Genomic DNA, 18,492 nt, shown 5'->3' with positions numbered 1-18,492 from the left:
TACATTCCTATGAATAACTCTTATGAAATTTTTTATTTGCTAGATCTCAGATGGGAGATTCTGATGACAGCCAGGTTTGGAATTATGAGATAAAACACATACCTCAGGTAATGACAAATTGGTAAAAGCAATTAATTACTTTAACAAGCTTGTAAGACTGCACCAAATAATAATTGTAGCTTTTGCAATATTAAATTTGGGACAAAATTCAAGAATAAACTATATGTGTATTGGATAAAGAATATTTTGATAAATATTAAACTTGGAGAAAAGGAGAGTAGTATACAATACTTCAGAGAAGCACTGAGGAGCTCAATCCAAAGTGATTGAGATGTGGTTCTTACCTTTCATATGGTGTCAGTCTGCTGAGGAAATCTTGTATAAACTCTTAGTGGTATACAAAGTAGTATGTGCTAGAATTTGTGTATACGTGAACAAAGAATTGTAGGAGCAGAAAAGGGAGAGAAACAGGATTAGCCTCAGAGCAGAGGGGAAAGGCTTCACAGAAGAAATCTGTTGAATGTAAAAGGGTGTAAAGAGTTGAGTGAGGTCAAGGTGGAATCACATTCCAAATGGAAAGAAAACTCTAAACGTGGGAAAGTGTAGACTTTTGAAAGTACATGACAATATTTATAACCCGTATAAAAGCCAGTGGCTCAGTTTATGCATACTACAATATTTAAAATAAATCAAAAGACAGGCTGACAACAAAAAGTAATTTGAAAATAATGCAAATTTAATTGCTTATTAGTAAATTTTCATATAAATGAAACCTAGGGAAATCATATTTATAGTTCTTTCTTCTTTCCTATTCCCTTCTCTCATGAGTCATTCCTGAGAACTAAGATCTTGCCTATCCCAGTCTCTCACTCCTTTTTGGCTATTGCTTCATTCTTTTTGCTCTCTAGACTTAAACTATTTATTCTCCAAACTCTGCATTAAAAAATAAAACAATATAAAAATAAAAGCAGCCACAGTACTTACTCTTTGAAACAAGATGGAATAACAGAAATTGTATTTCCTTTTTCCACATAAAATAATTGAACAAAGTATAGGAAAAATTATACTTTGATCACCTGATGCAAAGAGCTGACTCATTTGAAAAGACCCTGATGCTGGGAAAGATTGAAGGTGGGAGGAGAAGAGGATGACAGAGGATGATATGGCTGGATGGCATCACCGACTCAATGGATATGAGTTTGAGTAAACTATGGGAGTTGGTGATGGACAGGGAGGCATGGCGTGCTGCAGTCCATGGGGTCACAAAGAATTGGACACGACTGAATGACTGAACTGAACTGAGCTGATATATAAGTCACTGGACATCAGTCAAACAAATCAGGTGACCTATGATTGTTTCATGTTATTGTATGGAGAGTTCATGGGTCATGGTATAAGAAAGGTTAACTGATGGTGGTTCTAGCCCTCTGGCTGAGTAGAGAGGATATTGTTGAGAAAGCATAGAGTTCATAGGAAAGACTACTAGAGAAGAGAAAGTTGCACAGCTAGAGAATTTCAGAGATATACAAAGGGTTACCCTTGAGTCTTTACTGGAGCAATGATCAACATACATGTGTGAGGAAACTGGCAGATTGGGGAAAGAATCATCTGAAGGAAGTAGAGGCAACATGCCCACGTTTAGGAAATGTTCCTGGCCCCACCAATAAGACTAGAAAATCACATGATTTATGAAACATTTGAGTAGAATATACAGAGGAATATTGCCTCAATAGTATAAAATATTTATTTCTAGATTAATCATAATCTAGACCTGCTTAACAAATCTTAGAAACAAGACCCCTCAAAGTTTAATTGATTTAAAGTAAGTTAATTTTAGAAAAAGTTTTGACTAGGTATAGGAAAATAAAAATATCCAGCATCTAAAAAGGTAAAGTACAAAAACTAAAATGTCTGAGATGAATCATAGATTAGATTAGACAGTGCAGAAGAAAATATCAATAAGTGTAATACAATAAAGCAGGGGGAATATTCCAAATTAAACATAGGAAGAAAAAAACAAATATGCAATTAAAGCAATATTAGTGAGTTTTGAAAAGCCATGAGTGACCTAATATACATATAAATAGAATCCACAGAAGAGAGGGGAGTGTGAAGAAAAATAATTGAAGAAACAATGGTTCAAAACTTTGCTAAACCCGATAAAACCTATAACCTCACAGATAATAAGATTTTATGAACCCTAGGCATAAGAGGCATGAAGAAAATTATACCAAAGTACAATGATTGCTCAAGTAATAAAGAGACTATCTTTATTATAATAAAGACAAAGGAAGACTGAGACAAAGGGCACATTTAATTCTAAGGATCCAAAATAGTGTTTATTTTGTAAGAGTATTTTGTAAGAAAAAATTCAAGCAAGAAGACAGTAGAGCAATATCATTTAAGTACTGAAAGATAAAGATATCATTCTGGTATTTTATATTCAGCAAGAATAGTTTTCAAATTTGAGGGTGAAAGAATTTTCCAGATACATAGCAGTTCAAAGTAGTGTTCATTATCTGCACACTTAACTCAGAGGAGATGATAAAGGAAGTCTTTGGGGAGGAGGAAAACAATACCAGATGATAATTTGAACCCCAATAAAGATATGGAGAACACTAGAAACAGTTGCAACATGGGAAAATATACAATAATAAGAAAATATTACTATGTAAGTATGTAAACTATAATAAACATTTAAACAAAAATAATATTAATGTAGTGGGATTTATAACATATGTAAAAGTGAAATGTATGGCAATAATAACATACCAGACAGAAGGGGAGACACTGAAGTACACTACTATAAGTTTCCTATGTTATATGTGAAACAGTATATTGTCACTTGTAACTAGACTGATATGTTAAAAATGGATACTATAACCCCCAGATCATCTTTTAAAATAACATGGCAGATTTATAACTAAAAATTCAACAACAACGACAAAAAAACCACAGTGACACTTTAAAAGAGCCATTAGTTAATCCAAAAGAAGAAAGAGTAGAGGAAAAAGAAATTGTCTTCTAGATAAAGTTAATCCTAATCACATCAGTAATCACATTAAATGTAAATGGATCATATACCCCCAAATAAAAGACATAGCTTGTCAAATTGAATAAAAAGCAAGGACCAACATATGCTTCCTCTAAGAAGTGCATTTTTAACATAAGGGCAGGATAGCTGGCGGTCCTAAGACGGTGAAGGACTAGGACAGGGAGACCACTTTCTTCCCTACAAATTCATCGAAAGATCATTTGAACGCTGAACAAATTCCACAAAACAACTTCTGAATGCTGGCGGAGGACACCAGACACCCAGAAAGGCAGCCCATTCTCTTTGAAAGGAGGTAGGACAAAAGATAAAAGATAAAAAGAGAGACAAAAGACTTAGTAATGGAGACCCCTTCATGAGGGAGTTGTGAAGGAGAAGTTTCCAAACACCAGGAAACCCTCTCACAGGCGTGTCTGTGGGGAGTTTTGGAATTTCAGAGGGCAACATAACCAGGAGGGGGGAAAAAAAAACACAAAAAACAAACCCACAGATTACACGCCTAACCTCAACTCCCAGTGGAAAAGTAACCCAGATGCACGTGTCTGCCAGCAGCAAGCAGGGGCTGAACAGGGAGGTGCGAGCTTCATTGCTTAGGGAAATGATCTGAGGACAATCTGAGGGAGCTAATGCGAAGAGTTGACTCATTGGAAAAGACTCTGATGCTGGGAGGGATTGGGGGCAAGAGGAGAAGGGGACGACAGAGGATGAGATGGCTGGATGGCATCACTGACTTGATGGACACGAGTCTGAATGAACTCCGGGAGTTGGTGATGGACAGGGAGGCCTGGCGTGCTGCGATTCATGGGATCGCAAAGAGTCGGACACGACTGAGCGACTGAACTGAACTGAACTGAATGTGAGATAGCAACCTAAACTGTGGGATAGCCAGAGAGAGAGAGAGAGAGAGGGAAAAAAAAAAGAGAGAAAGAGAGAGAACTTTCCCGTGAAAAGCTCTAAGGCATAGCCTGGCCTGCTCACAGAACAAAGGACTGAGCAAATACCAGAGGAGAGCTAGCCGGCTGCGGACTGGCCCATCCCCCAGCTGGAGGCAGGGAGGCAAGCAGGCAGCAGCCAGAGCCAGAAGGCGAGGGGCAATCTCGGCCCCAGAGACGGCATCCTCCATCAAACTATGAGCAGGCTCCCAGTTACTAACCAAGCCTTCCTGGGATCCTGGATGGTTGACATCCGCCAGGAGGGTTGCAGTAAGAAATCAATTTCCTAGAAGAGAAAAACGGCACACTTGAGACGGCACTTTTGTGGTGCACCCTGGTGAAACTGAGCGGCTGGGAAGGGGGAGGTGATCAGACACACCGTCCACCTGGGGAGAGTGTGCTTGCCAAGCACCTGGCCACCTGAGCTGCTCGGATTTGTGAAGGGCACAAAACGAAGGCCCAACCAAGTCTGTGTTTTTGTGGAGTACCCAAGAACCTGAACCTGAGAGGCTTAGACCTGGGAAGTGCACACAACCCAGGGCCCCCTGTAGAAGAACCTCGAGTCTGAGTAGTGTAGACTGGGAAAGCACACACGCCATGAGCGGGGGCAAACCTAGTAGGGCCCAGACACTGCGAGCACTCCTCAGTGTTCCTCCCTCCCCACAGCACAATTGAACAAGTGAGCCTTAATAAACATCCACCTTTGCCCCCTTGTGTCAGGGCAGAAATTAGACACTGAAAAGACGTGCAAACAGATAAGCCAAAATAAACAAAAAGAGGGAATCGCTTTGGAAGTGACAGGTGCGACAGATTAAAACCCTGTAGTTAGCGCTGACTACATTGGAAGGGGCCTATAGACCTTGAGAAGTATAAGCTGGAACAAGGAACTATCTGAAACTGAACTGACCCCACACTGCCCTCAATAGCTCCAGAGAAATTTCTAGATATATTTTACTATTATCATTTTTAAATTTTTAAATTTTTTTAATTTTTAAATTCTTTATTACTCCTTTAATTTTTAAAAACTACTATTACCTTGAAAAAAAAGACCCAATTTTTAAAGCAAATTTCATATATATATATTTTATAATTTTTGTGATTTTAAAAAAAAAAATTGTATTTTTGGAGCCTAACCTCTACTCTAGATTTTTAATCTTTATTTTTAATATTTGTTATCAATTTTGTACCTTTAAGAATCCAATCTTCAGTACCCATTTTTACTTAGAAGTGTGATTACTGGCTTGATTGCTCTCTCCCCTTTTGACTCTCCTTTTTCTCTCCCAGGTCATCTCTATCTCCTCCCTCTCCCTTCTCTTCTCTACTTAACTCTGTGAATCTCTTTGGGTGTTCTGGGCCATGAAGAACTCTTAGGGAACTGATTACTGGCTAGATTTGTTTCTCTCCTTTTGACTCCCCCTCTTCTCCTTGTCACCTCTATCTCCTTCCCCCCTCTTCTCTTCTCTATGTAACTCTGTGAACCTCTCTGAATGCTCCAGACTGCACTGTCCCTCACTGTGAAGAATCTTTTCACCATTAACCTAGATGTTTTATCATTGGTATTGTATGGATGGAGAAGGCTTGAGGCTACTGTAAGAATAAGGCTGAAAGCCAAAGGCAGGAGGCTTAAATCCAAAATCAGAGAACACCAGAAAACTCCTGACTCCAGGGAACATTAATCGACAAGAGCTCATCCAAAAGCCTCCATACCTATACTGAAACCAAGCTCCATCCAAGAGCCAACAAGTTTCAGAGCAAGACATACCAAACTAATTCTCCAACAACACAGGAAGATAAGCCTGAGCATTAAAACACATGTGGCCAAAAGTCACACCAAATGCATAGACACCTCAAAATTCACTACTAGACACTTTATTGCACTCCGGATTGAAGAGATCCAGCTCTACCACCAGAACACTGACACAAGCTTCCCTAAACAGGAAACCTTGACAAGGCACTCTTCCAACTCCACCCACAGGGAGGAATCTCCACAATAAAGAGGAACCACAAACTTCCAGCACATAGAAAGGTGTCCCCAAACACAGCAATCTAAACAAGATGAAAAGGCAGAGAAATATTCAGCAGGTAAAGGAACATGATAAATGCCCACCAAGCCAAACAAAAGACGAGGAGATAGGGAGTCTACCTGAAAAAGAATTCAGAATAATGATAGTAAAAATGATCCAAAATCTTGAAAACAAAGTGGAATTACAGATAAATAGTCTGGAGACAAGGATTGAGAAGATGCAAGAAAAGTTTAACAAGGACTTAGGAGAAATAAAAAAGAGTCAATCAATAATGCGACCCCATGGACTGTAGCCTACCAGAATCCTCAGTCCATGGGATTTTCCAGGCAAGAGTACTGGAGGGGGTTGCCATTTCCTTCTCCAGGGGATCTTCCCAACCCAGAGATCAATCCCAGGTCTCCTGCATTGTAGGCAGATGCTTTACCATCTGAGCTACCAGGGAAGCCTGAATAATGAAATAGCTGAGCTCGAAAGCACTCTGGAGGGAACCAAGAGTAGAATACAGAGGCAGAAGATAGGATAAGTGAGGTAGAAAATAGAATTGTGGAAATAAATGAAGCAGAGAGGAAAAAAGAAAAAAAGAATGAAAAGAAATGAGGACAACATCAGAGACCTCTGGGACAATGTTAAACACCCCAACATTCGAATCATGGGAGTCCCAGAAGAAGAAGACAAAAAAAAAAAAGACCATGAGAACATACTTGAGGAGATGATAGTTGAAAATTTCCCTAAAACGGGGAAGGAAACAGCCACTCAAGTCCAAGAAACCCAGAGAGTCCCAAACAGGATAAACCCAAGGTGGAACACACCAAGACACATATTAATCAAATTAACAAAGATCAAACAGAAATCACAAATACTACAAGCAACAAGGGGGAAAAAAAAACAAAAACAAATAACACACAAGGGGATTTCCATAAGGATAACAGCTGATCTTTCAATAGAAACTCTTCAGTCCAGAAGGGAATGGCAGAAAATACTTAAAGTGATGAAAGAGAAACATCTGCAATCAGATTACCATACCCAGCAAGGATCACATTCAAATATAAAGGAGAAATCCGGAGCTTTATAGACAAGCAAAAACTGAGAGAATTCAGAACACCAAACCAGCTCTTCAACAAATGCTAAAGACCTTCTCTAGACAGGAAACACAGAAAAGGTTTATAAACTCAAACCCAAACAACAAAGTAAATGACAAGGGGATCATATTTATTAATAACTACCTTAAATGTAAATGGGTTGAATGCCTCAACCAAAAGACAAAGAATGGCTAAATGGATACAAAAACAAGACCCCTATATATGCTGCCTGTAAGAGATGCACCTCAAAACAAGGGACACATACAGGCTGAAAGTGATGGGCTGGAAAAAGATATTTCACGTAAATGGAGACCAAAAGAAAGCAGGACTAGCAATACTCATAGCAGATAAAATAGACTTTGAAATAAAGGCTATGAAAAGAGATAAGGAAGGACACTACATAATGATCAAAGGATCAATCCAAAAAAGAGATATAACAATTATAAATATATATGCACTCAACATAGGAGCACCACAATATGTAAGGCAAATGCTAACAAGTAAGAAAGGGGAAATTAACAGTAACACAATAATAGTGGGAGGCATCAATACCCCACTCACACCTCTAGATAGATCAACTAAACAGAAAATTAGCAAGAAAACACAGACTTTAAATGATACAATGGACCAGTGACACCTAATTGATGTCTATAGGACATTTCACCCCAAAACAATGAATTTCACCTTTTTCTCAAGTGCACACGGAAACTTCTCCAGGATAGATCACATCCTGGGCCATAAATCTAGCCTTGGTAAATTCAAAAAAAATGGAAATCATCTCAAGCATCTTTTCTGATCACAATACAGTAAGATAAGATGCCAACTACAGGAAAAAACTATGAAAAAATCAAACATATGGAGGCTAAACAACACACTTCTGAATAACCAACAAATCACAGAAGAAATAAAAAAAAAAGAAATGAAAGTATGCATAGAAATGAATAAAAATGAGAACACAACAGTCTAAATCCTATGAGATTCAGTAATAGCAGTGCTAAGGGGAAGGTTCATGGCAATACAAGCTTACCTCAAGAAACAGAAGAAAAATCAATAAATAACTTAACTCTCCAGTACTCTTGCTTGGAAAATCCCATGGATGGAGGAGCCTGGTAGGCTGCAATCCCTGGGGTCATGAAGAGTCGGACACAACTGAATGATTTCATTTTCACTTTTCACTTTCATGCATCGGAGCAAGAAGTGGCAACTCACTCCAGTATTCTTGCCTGGAGAAACCCAGAGATGGAGGAGCCTGGTAGGCTGCCATCTATGGGGTCACACAGAGTCAGACACGACTGAAGTTACTTAGCAGCAGCAGCTACATCTAAAGCTACTAGAAAAAGAAGAAATGAAGAACTCCAGGGTTAGTAGAAGGAAATAAATCATAAAAATTAGGGCAGAAATAAATGCAAAAAAACAAAGAGACCATAGCAAATATCAATAAAACTAAAAGCTGGTTCTTTGAGAAGATAAATAAAATAGACAAAACTTTAAGTAGACTAATCAAGAAAAAAAGGGAGAAGAATCAAATCAACAAAATTAAAAATGAAAATGGAGAAATCACAACAGACAACACAGATATACAAAGGATCATGAGACTACTATCAGCAACTGTATGCCAATAAAATGGACAACTTGGAAGAAATGGACAAATTCTTAAAATAGTGTAACTTTCCAAAACTGAACCAGGAAGAAATAGAAAATCTTAACAGACTCATCACAAGCATGGAAATCAAAACTGTAATCAGAAATCTTTCAGCAAACAAAAGCCCAGGACTGCTGGCTTCACAGCTGAATTCTACCAAAAAATTTAGAGAACAGCTAACACCTAGCCTACTCAAACTCTTCCAGAAAATTGCAGAAGAAGGTAAACGTCCAAACTCATTCTATGAGGCTGCAATCACTTGAATAGCAAAACCAGACGAAGATGGCACAAAAAAAGAAAACTACAGGCCAATATCACTGATGAATATATATGCAAAAATACTTAACAAAATTCTAGCAAACAGAATCCAACAACATATTAAAAAGATCATACATCATGACCAAGTGGGCTTTATCCCAGCGATGCAAGGATTCATCAATATTCATAAATTAATCAATGTTATAAACCACATTAAGAAGTTGAAAGATAAAACCATATGATTATCTCAATAGATTCAGAGAAAGCCTTTGACAAAATTCAACATCTATTTATGATAAAAACCCTCCAGAAAGCAGGCATAGAAGGAACATACCTCAACATAATAAAAGCCATTTATGATAAACCCACACCAAACCTTATCCTCAATGGTGAATAACTGAAAAATATCCCCTAAAGTCGGGAACAAGACAAGGATGCCCAGGGTCACCACTACTATTCAATATAGTTTTGGAAATTTTAACCACAGCAATCTGAGAAGAAAAAGAAATAGAAGGAATCCAGATTGGGAAAAGACAACATAAAACTCTCACTGTTTGTAGATAACATGATCCTCTACATAGAAAACTCTAAAGACTCCACAAGAAAATTACTACAGCTAATCAATGAATATAGTAAAGTTGCAGGATATAAAATTAACACACAGAAACCGCTTGCATTCCTATACACTAACAATGAGAAAACAGAAAGAGAAATTAAGGAAACAATTACATTCACCATTGCACTGAAAAGAATAAGATACTTAGTAATAAATCTATCTAAAGAAACAAAAGACCTATATATAGAAAACTATAAAACACTGATGAAATAAATCAAAGAGGACACTAATAGATGGAGAAATATACCATGTTCATGGATTGGAAGAATCAATATAGTGAAAATTAGTATATTACCCAAAGCAATCTATAGATTCAATGCAATCCCTATCAAGCTATCAATGGTATTTTTCAGAGAATTAGAACAAATAATTTCACAATCTGTATGGAAACACAAAAAAGCCTCGAATAGCCAAAGCAATCTTGAGAAAGAATGAAACCAGAGGAATCAACCTGTCTGACTTCAGACTATACTACAAAGCAACAGTCATCAAGACAGTATGGTACTGACACAAAGACCAACATATAGATCATTGGAACAAAATAGAAAGCCCAGAGATAAATCCACACACCTATGGGCACCTATCTTTGACAAAGGAGGCAAGAATATACAATGGAGAAAAGACAAGTGGTGCTGGGAAACTGGTTAACCATCTGTAAAAGAACAAAACTAGAACACTTTTTAATGCTATACACAAAAATAAACACAAAATGGATTAAAGATCTAAATGTAAGACCAGAAAATGTAAAAATCCTAGAGGAAAACATAGGCAAAACACTCTCTGACATAAATCACAGCAGGATCCTCTATGACCCACCTTCCAGAATATTGGAAATAAAAGCAAAAATAAACAAATGGGACCTAATTAAACTTAAAAGCTTTTGCACAAAGAACAACCTATAAGTAAGGTGAAAAGACAACCTTCAGAATGGGAGAAAATAATAGCAAAAGAAGCAACTGACAAATAATTAATCTCAAAAATATACAAGAAGCCCTTGTCGTTCAATACCAGAAAAATAAGCCACCCAATCAAAAAATGGGCCAAAGAACTAAACAGACATATCTCCAGAGAAGACATACAGATGGCTAACAAACACACGAAAAGATGCTCAACATCACTTATCATCAGAGAAATGCAAATCAAAACCACAATGAGATACCATCTCACACCAGTCAGAAGGGCTGCTATCAAAAAGTCTACATACAATCAATGTTGAAAAGGTTGCAGAAAAAAAGGAATACACTCATACACTGTTGGTGGGAAAGCAAACTAGTATAGCCACTATGGAGAACAGTGTGGAGATTCTTTAAAAAACTGGAAATAGAACTGCCATATGACCCAGCAATCCCACTGATGGGCATACACACCAAAGAAACCAGAATTGAAAGAGACACTTGTACCCCAATTTCATCACAGCACTGTTTACAATAGCTAGGACATGGAAGCAAACTAGATGTCCATCGGCAGATGAATGGATAAGAAAACCGTGGTACATATACACAATGTAATATTATGCAGCTATTAAAAATAATACGTTTGAATCAGTTTTAATGAGGTGGATGAAACTGGAACCTATTATACAGAGTGAAGTAAGCCAGAAAAAAAAACCACCAATACAGTATATTAATGCATATATATGGAATTTAGAAATATGGTAATGATGACCCAATATGTGAGACAGCAAAAAAGACACAGAGATAAAGAAGAGACTTTTGGACTCGGTGGGATAAGGCGAGTGTGGGATAATTTGAGAGAATAGCATTGAAACATGTATATTACCATATGTGAAATAGATGACCAGTCCAAGTTCAATGCATGAAACAGGGCACTCAAAGCCAGTGCACTGGGACAACCTTGAGGGATGGAATGGGGAGGGAGGCGGCTGAGGAGTTCAGGATAGGGGACACATGTACACCCATGGCTGATTCATGTCAAGGCATGGCAAAAACCACTACAATATTGAAAGTAATTGGCCTCCAGTTAAAATACATAAATTAATTTTTTAAAAAAAGAAACTAAAAAAAAATTGTGGGCATGATGTTGCAACATAAAATTTAAAAAGTATTCATTTTATAAGGCTTAATAATATATCTCTTTCTGAGATTTTTCTTTAGTGATGCAGCCCCTTCCCAAATACTCTGCATTCTTAGTTCTCATCACTACTCTTATTTTCCTGGGGCTTTTTTTCACTCATTTTCCACTATTGTTCTCTTATACTATGGATTTGTTCTCAGTTCTTCACTTTAGATTTACCTTATCTATCTTTGTCTTGAGGCTAATGATCAGCATTTTTCTTTAAACTCTTCCAGATCACTGAGAAATTTTACCTTAAAACTTCATGTCTTTGAGAATTTGGCTGTCTTAGCTACCTCGAGTTGTTCTAGATGTACTGAGGTCAAATAGAAAAAAAATGAAAGCATAGTTGCTAAATGCTATCCAACTCTTTATGACCCCATAAAGAAGCTCTCCTGCCCATGGCAAGAATCCTGGAGTGGGTAGCCATTCTCTTCTCCAGGGGATCTTCCCAACCCAGGGATCAAACCTTGGTGCCCTGCATTGCAGGTGGATTCTTTACCATCCGATTTACTGGGAAAGCCTGTATAAAAGTCAAGGACACAGCGAAAGAGAACTCATCTCAGATGGTTCAGATGAAAGACTTTAAAGAAGTGACCACTTTTTAGTTAAGGGGTAAAACAAAAAGGAGTGTTCAGGGAACACCAGAAGCATAGAAACTGAGCTGTCCTTAGGAGTGGAGCAAATAAGGAAGAAATGCCGTGATCTTTTTCTTTCATCTTCCAATCTCCAGTGAAGGCCTCCCATTACCAGCTGGCACAGGAATATGAGGAATGCTGTTTGCAAAGGCAGTCCTACTGCAGATATAAAGCATGGCAGAGAAACACACACAAAAAAATGTATCTAGGAGAGAAAAATAGCATAGGACAGAGGGTAATTCTGAATTACTTTTTGTCAGCCCATAAATATCTTCTGTTTGTATGACATAACTACTAGGTCATGATGTACATAATTTAAAAGGCAGAATTTTCAGAAGATTTTAGAAAGAATTTACTTGTTTGTTTTTAGGTAAGAAGCAGATTTATTTAGAGAGAAACACACTCATAGAGTGTGGGCCATCTCAGAAGGAGAGAGAGGCTTTGAAATATGGCATGGTTAATTTTTATGGGCTGGCTAAGTTCATAGGTAAATGAATGGGAGGATTATTCCAACTATTTGGGGAAAGTGGGGGGATTTCCAAGAATTGGGCCACTGTCCACTTTTTAACCTTTGTGGTTGGCCTCAGAACTCATGGCACTGGTAGAGATGTAATGAAAGGGAAAGAGAGCAATCAAGGATGCCTAGAATATTTTCTTCAACATCACTGACAAATTATCATCTGGCTTTGATTAAATTTATTCAATGGCTTGTTCTCAGCATTTTGTAAGGCATCTATGATGTTCATATTGCCCTCTATGGTAAATCAACTACACCATTGATGCATTTTTTTCTCCTATGAAATTTTGAAGTTTAAATAAATAAATTAATTAAAAACAATAAATTTTATGTTTAGTTATTTATCTCTGTAAACTGTTACTGTAACTTTAATTTTTCTTTTCTGCAGATGCCACAATGCTTGCACATGAAGCTCTAAAGAACCACATGAAGCCCATGGCAGTGGGTTGAAACATCCCTACACTTGCCCTTTTCCCAATGTGGTTCAAATGAGGGGACTTTGACATTTTCAGTGATGATCTCCTTTGATACTGTATGTGAGCCTTCCTTGTCTGTGAGGCTATTGCTTCCTTTGTAAGAGGGAAGAGGTGATTGAAGATATTTCTCTTTACTTGCAATACAGTCAGATTAAACAATCACTGAGGGACCATTCTTTGCATTTTGTGAAAAGGTGATGCATAAAATAAAGTACAGAGGCATAATATAAGAGTAACAATAAAATAGTATCTATCAAAGTTATAAAATCCAATATGGGTTTGTTTTGTGCTTGGGAAAGAATATTCTATATTTCACCTGATGATTGGAAAAACATGTAATTTTACGATTGTTCTAGTAAAGTAGATTATATCAAAGCTATAATGCAAGCAATAGTGAGAACTTACATTTGTGTCGTGCCTTTCATCACAAAACACTTTTAGAAAACTGTATGTATTAACTCTAAGACATATAGGAATGCATAGTCAAGATGTGTGCTATAGACTGAATGATTGTATACCCTACCTTCCAAATTCATATGTGATGGTGTGAGAAGGTTGGGGGGGCCCTTGGGAAATGATTAAGTCATGAGGGTGGAGCCTCATGAATGGGATTAGTGACTTTACAAACTATCTCAGAGAGCTCTCTTGCTGCTTCAACCATGTGAGGACACAGTAAGAGGAGAGAGCCATCTATGAATCAGGAATCAGACTCTCACCAGACACCAACTCTACTGGTACCTTGATTTTGGACTTCTCAGCCCCCAGAATGGTGAAAAATAAATTTCTTTTGTTTAAGTCACCTAATCCGTGGTATTTTGTTATAGGAGCAGGGGTAGATCAAGAACATACATATAAAAGAGATCGACACACAGATAGTTCCTTCACTGGTATGAACTGACTTTATCTTGTGTAAGGTGGAGGGACTCAGGCAACAATGGACACGATGTTGCTTGCTGTCTGCTATACATTTATTAGCAGTCAGCCAGCTTGCTCTGAGTTATCCACTTTCTAAGGGGGAGGGGGGAATAAGTGACACAAAATCATGCAGGGGTTTATTTAGTGTGCTTTGTGAAATCAGAGTGTTATTCATAGACATTTCATGGATAGGCATACATCTGAAGAGAGGGAATAAAATAGCTACATGAGCAGCTTGAGAGAATGGAAATTCCCTGGAAATGAGGAAGTCCTGGATAGAGCAATGGAGTCTTAGACAAGAAAGAGGAACAGCACTGATTAGTTCGTGCCGTTCTGGTTCTTGGATTTGTGTGGAAATGAGGAGCAGTGCAGACAGTACCAGCCTCCCAGGTGGTGGAGTGTTAAGGAATCCACCTGCCAATGTGGTAGACACAAGACGCTTGGGTTTGATCCCTGGGTTGGGAAGATCCCCTGGAGTAGAAAATGGCAACCAACTCTTGTATTCTTACTTGGAAAACTCCATGGACAGAAAGGCCTGGCAGGCTACAGTCCACGTGGTCGAAAAGAGTGAAACACAACCGGGTGACTGATATGAAATGAAGAAGAAGCAGAGAGCAAGCACAGACATTGCACATAAAAAGCACTTTATTTTGCCAGAAACTGAGATGATCATTTAAGCTATGGCTATAGAAAAAAACAAAAAAAGAACCATGGGTTGAGAGAAAATGATTCTATAACTTTGGCTTATTGAAATAGCCCTTTCAAATAATCAAGTTCATATGGCCTATTGTGTGATATTTGCTTACTTGTCATGGCTTCACCAAGAATGAGCAGATAAGGTAGTTACACATAAACCTCAGGGGGTAAAGAATCGCCTGCAATGCAGGAGGCACAGGTGATTCAGTTTTAATCTCTTGGTTGGGAAGATCCTCTGGAGGAGGAAATGGCAACCCACTCCAGTATTCCTGCCCGGAGAATCCCATGGACAAAGGAGCCTGGCGGGCTACAGTCCATGGTTTCTCAAAAGAGTCAGATACTACTGAAGTGACTGAGCACACACACACACAGACACAAACCTGATTCCAGTTCCTTGTGACTAAAATTCAACCTCCAGACCTAGCTCCTCTTAGGAAATGGAACATGAGGATAGTTTTCTTGACTCTCCTTAACTTTTATTGATACTGTATAGAATTAGAAGCCAGAATCTAATAAGACTCTTTATTGAATATTTTGTGTAATACTGAACCATTGCTTCAACAAGTCCCCGCCCCCTCAACCCAGGAGCATCATTTTTGTTGGCCAGGAGCCAATTTGGTTTTTATCTTAATGAAATTGGAGCCAGACTGGTCATTCATTCTCATCAGTGTTGGGAAGGGCTTGGTTCACATCATGTCTCGCATTGCCTACTGCTCCACTCACATTTCCCATACTTTCTGCCTGTACATGTGTGATGGAGTCTGCCCACTCAGAAAAAGCAGACAAAAATCTCCTTTCCAATTGAACACAATCACCTGCAATTCTCAAATCACCAGTTTTGTAAAAGGCAAGAAGGTGCTATTCTATGTGATTTTGGCAATCCAGAGGAGAACATCTGCTTCCCCAAAACTGTGGAATCTTTCATTCCTTTACTAGGAGGAAATGGATAATACAAGTATTAAAAAGATACTTGTCTCTTTAGAGATACATACTGAAATATTTTCATATGAAATAGTCTAATTTATGAGATTTATTTCAAAATAATCTTGAAATAAGAGAAAGTGGAGCTTGGAGAAATAGCTGTAGGAAGACTGGCTATGTACTGATATTAGATGGATCTAAATTTTGGATAAATCAGTTTAATTATTCTATTATCTTTACACTTGTAGAGATATTTAAATATCTCTATTTGTATTTATAGATATTTAAACACATATTTTAAATATTTCATAATAAAAATATTAAATATTTAAAGTGTTCTGGTGGAGTGGGAAGCCAGGCTACTAGCTTAATGACTTAAAATTACACAAAAGTGGTTTTGACATGTAAGCTGTACAATAATACCATCAGCCTCCCAACCCATCAGAAGCATCACGAGTAAACTGATTAATCAGCACATTTCCCCTCACATTCTGCCCAGTAATATGTTGAGAAGAATTCTGAGGCAGCCTTCAGGGAGTCACTACATGAACTGACTACAGCTGACAAATAGGATGATAACCAGTTGTTTTCCCTACTATAAGATGTAAATACTTGGGACGATGGTGCTGAATGCCTAAGGAAGGTGGAAGAGAAAAATGGAAACATGAAAAAAAGTAGTATCTACAAAGGAAGAGCCTGATATCACTAAAGAGAACCTGGAGGCAGTATTCTTAAAAATTCTTAAAAATAACTCAAAGGATTAGCATAATCAAAGCATTTTAGGGTCTTAGGACACACTGATTCCTCACTTTGCCTAAAAGGCTAGAGGTCAGATTTCTCTGGGTCTCAGCCTGTTTCTGGTGTTTCATTATGTCTGGTCGTGGAAAACAGGGTGGCAAAGCACGCGCTAAGGCGAAGACTCGCTCCTCGCGAGCCGGACTCCAGTTCCCCGTGGGCCGAGTGCATCGGTTGCTCCGCAAAGGCAGCTACGCCGAGCGGGTCGGGGCTGGCGCTCCCGTGTAAAGATTTAAAAAAAAAAAAAAAGGCTAGAGGTCAGTTAACAGTTTAATTCTTCATGATTGACATCTTAGCCTCTTTGTTCTCTTTTTCTGCATAATTTATAGTATTCTCAACTATTTTGATGTGCTATTTTTGATGAATTATTATTCATCATTTGGAGAGAAGAGATAAGTAGGGAAAAGTAAATAAATCTTTATGGGGCTCTGATTATAAATTAGGCATACATTTTGGAATTTTATTTATATATATATATATATATACACATAACATTCCATCTTATTAAAATATAGAGCATCTTAGAATCACTGAGCTTTTCAAGTTGTGTGGACTGAATCTTCATTTATTTGGCTTTTACTCCAGCTAATTCAGTTTAAATGTATACTGACAAAAATGAAGAACTCAATGTAGGCTATATACTTTTCTCCATCTAACTTATAGAAACCTAACTGCCTTATAGCATAACTTCATAGCAACATTTAATGAAATGATAATCTGCCTCCAGAAACCTTGAAGAATAACATAGATCTTTAGTCTAGATCTCTGTAAAACTGCCGTAAGTGTCATTCAGGGCAACCTACAATACAGAAAACAGAGATACATATATATATATAATTTCTCTTTAAATGCATCTTCTTCTTTGAAAAGCTTTATTTCTCTCCCTAACTCCCTTATTCCCTACCTCCATTACTGTCTCAACATTGCTTTTCTGTCCACTTTTTCCAACTCCACTCTGTACCTTCATAGGCTGAGTTTTGACACATGGCCTCCCTTGCTGGGAACAGCCCTTTGGAAATCTGGTCTTATCATCATGACAGTTTTTATCATGAGTCAACAGCACTGTAATTCTGATGGGGGAACATTTCAAAACTTGTTAGAAATGTAGCTTTCTTGTTTTGGAAGTGTTGCTATTATTCCTATTCTCCAAAGTCATAAAGAGTTACTGACTGGTGCAATGGCAACCCACTCCAGTACTCTTGCCTGGAAAATCCCATGGACGGAGGAGCCTGGTAAGCTGCAGTCCATGGGGTCGCGAAGAGTTGGACATGACTGAGTGACTTCACTTTCACTTTTCACTTTCATGCATTGGAAAAGAAAATGGCAACCCACTCCAGTGTTCTTGCCTAGAGAATTCCAGGGATGGGGGAGCCTGGTGGGCTGCCGTCTATGGGGTCGCACAGAGTCAGACACGACAGAAGTGACTTAGCAGCAGCAGCAACAGCTTTCTTTCTGGAAGCTAGAGCAGTGAAGAGGGGGTATGGGAGGACTGAAATATCCTGCCACATGTGGTTGCAGGAGCGAGGTATAGAAGTGAATGGAGCCAGCCTGCATCTGCTGCTCAAAGCTAAAGTCTAAATCCTGTAAAGGGTAGGTACCAACATCTAGGCTGGACATTAAGCAAAATGTGTTGTTTACTTAAGCAGGGCTGGGGCAGTTTAAAAAGTAAAAGATAAATTAAAATGTTGTATTCAAGGGTTTGGAGAAAGAGTTGCAACATATTCCCTAAAGTGAGAAAGCCACAGAAAACAGATAAGGTAATAATACACATTTTGGAGGTGGTAGTATCTAGCTTTGAGGCAAGGGTTTTGTGTGTGTGTGTGTGTGTGTGTGTGTTGGTAGTAAGCTTTGAGGCAAG

This window comes from Bison bison, unplaced genomic scaffold (assembly GCF_000754665.1).
Source record: "Bison bison bison isolate TAMUID 2011002044 unplaced genomic scaffold, Bison_UMD1.0 scf7180017864305, whole genome shotgun sequence".
Lineage (NCBI taxonomy): Eukaryota > Metazoa > Chordata > Mammalia > Artiodactyla > Bovidae > Bison > Bison bison.
Note: the sequence above shows the minus strand (reverse complement) of the source record.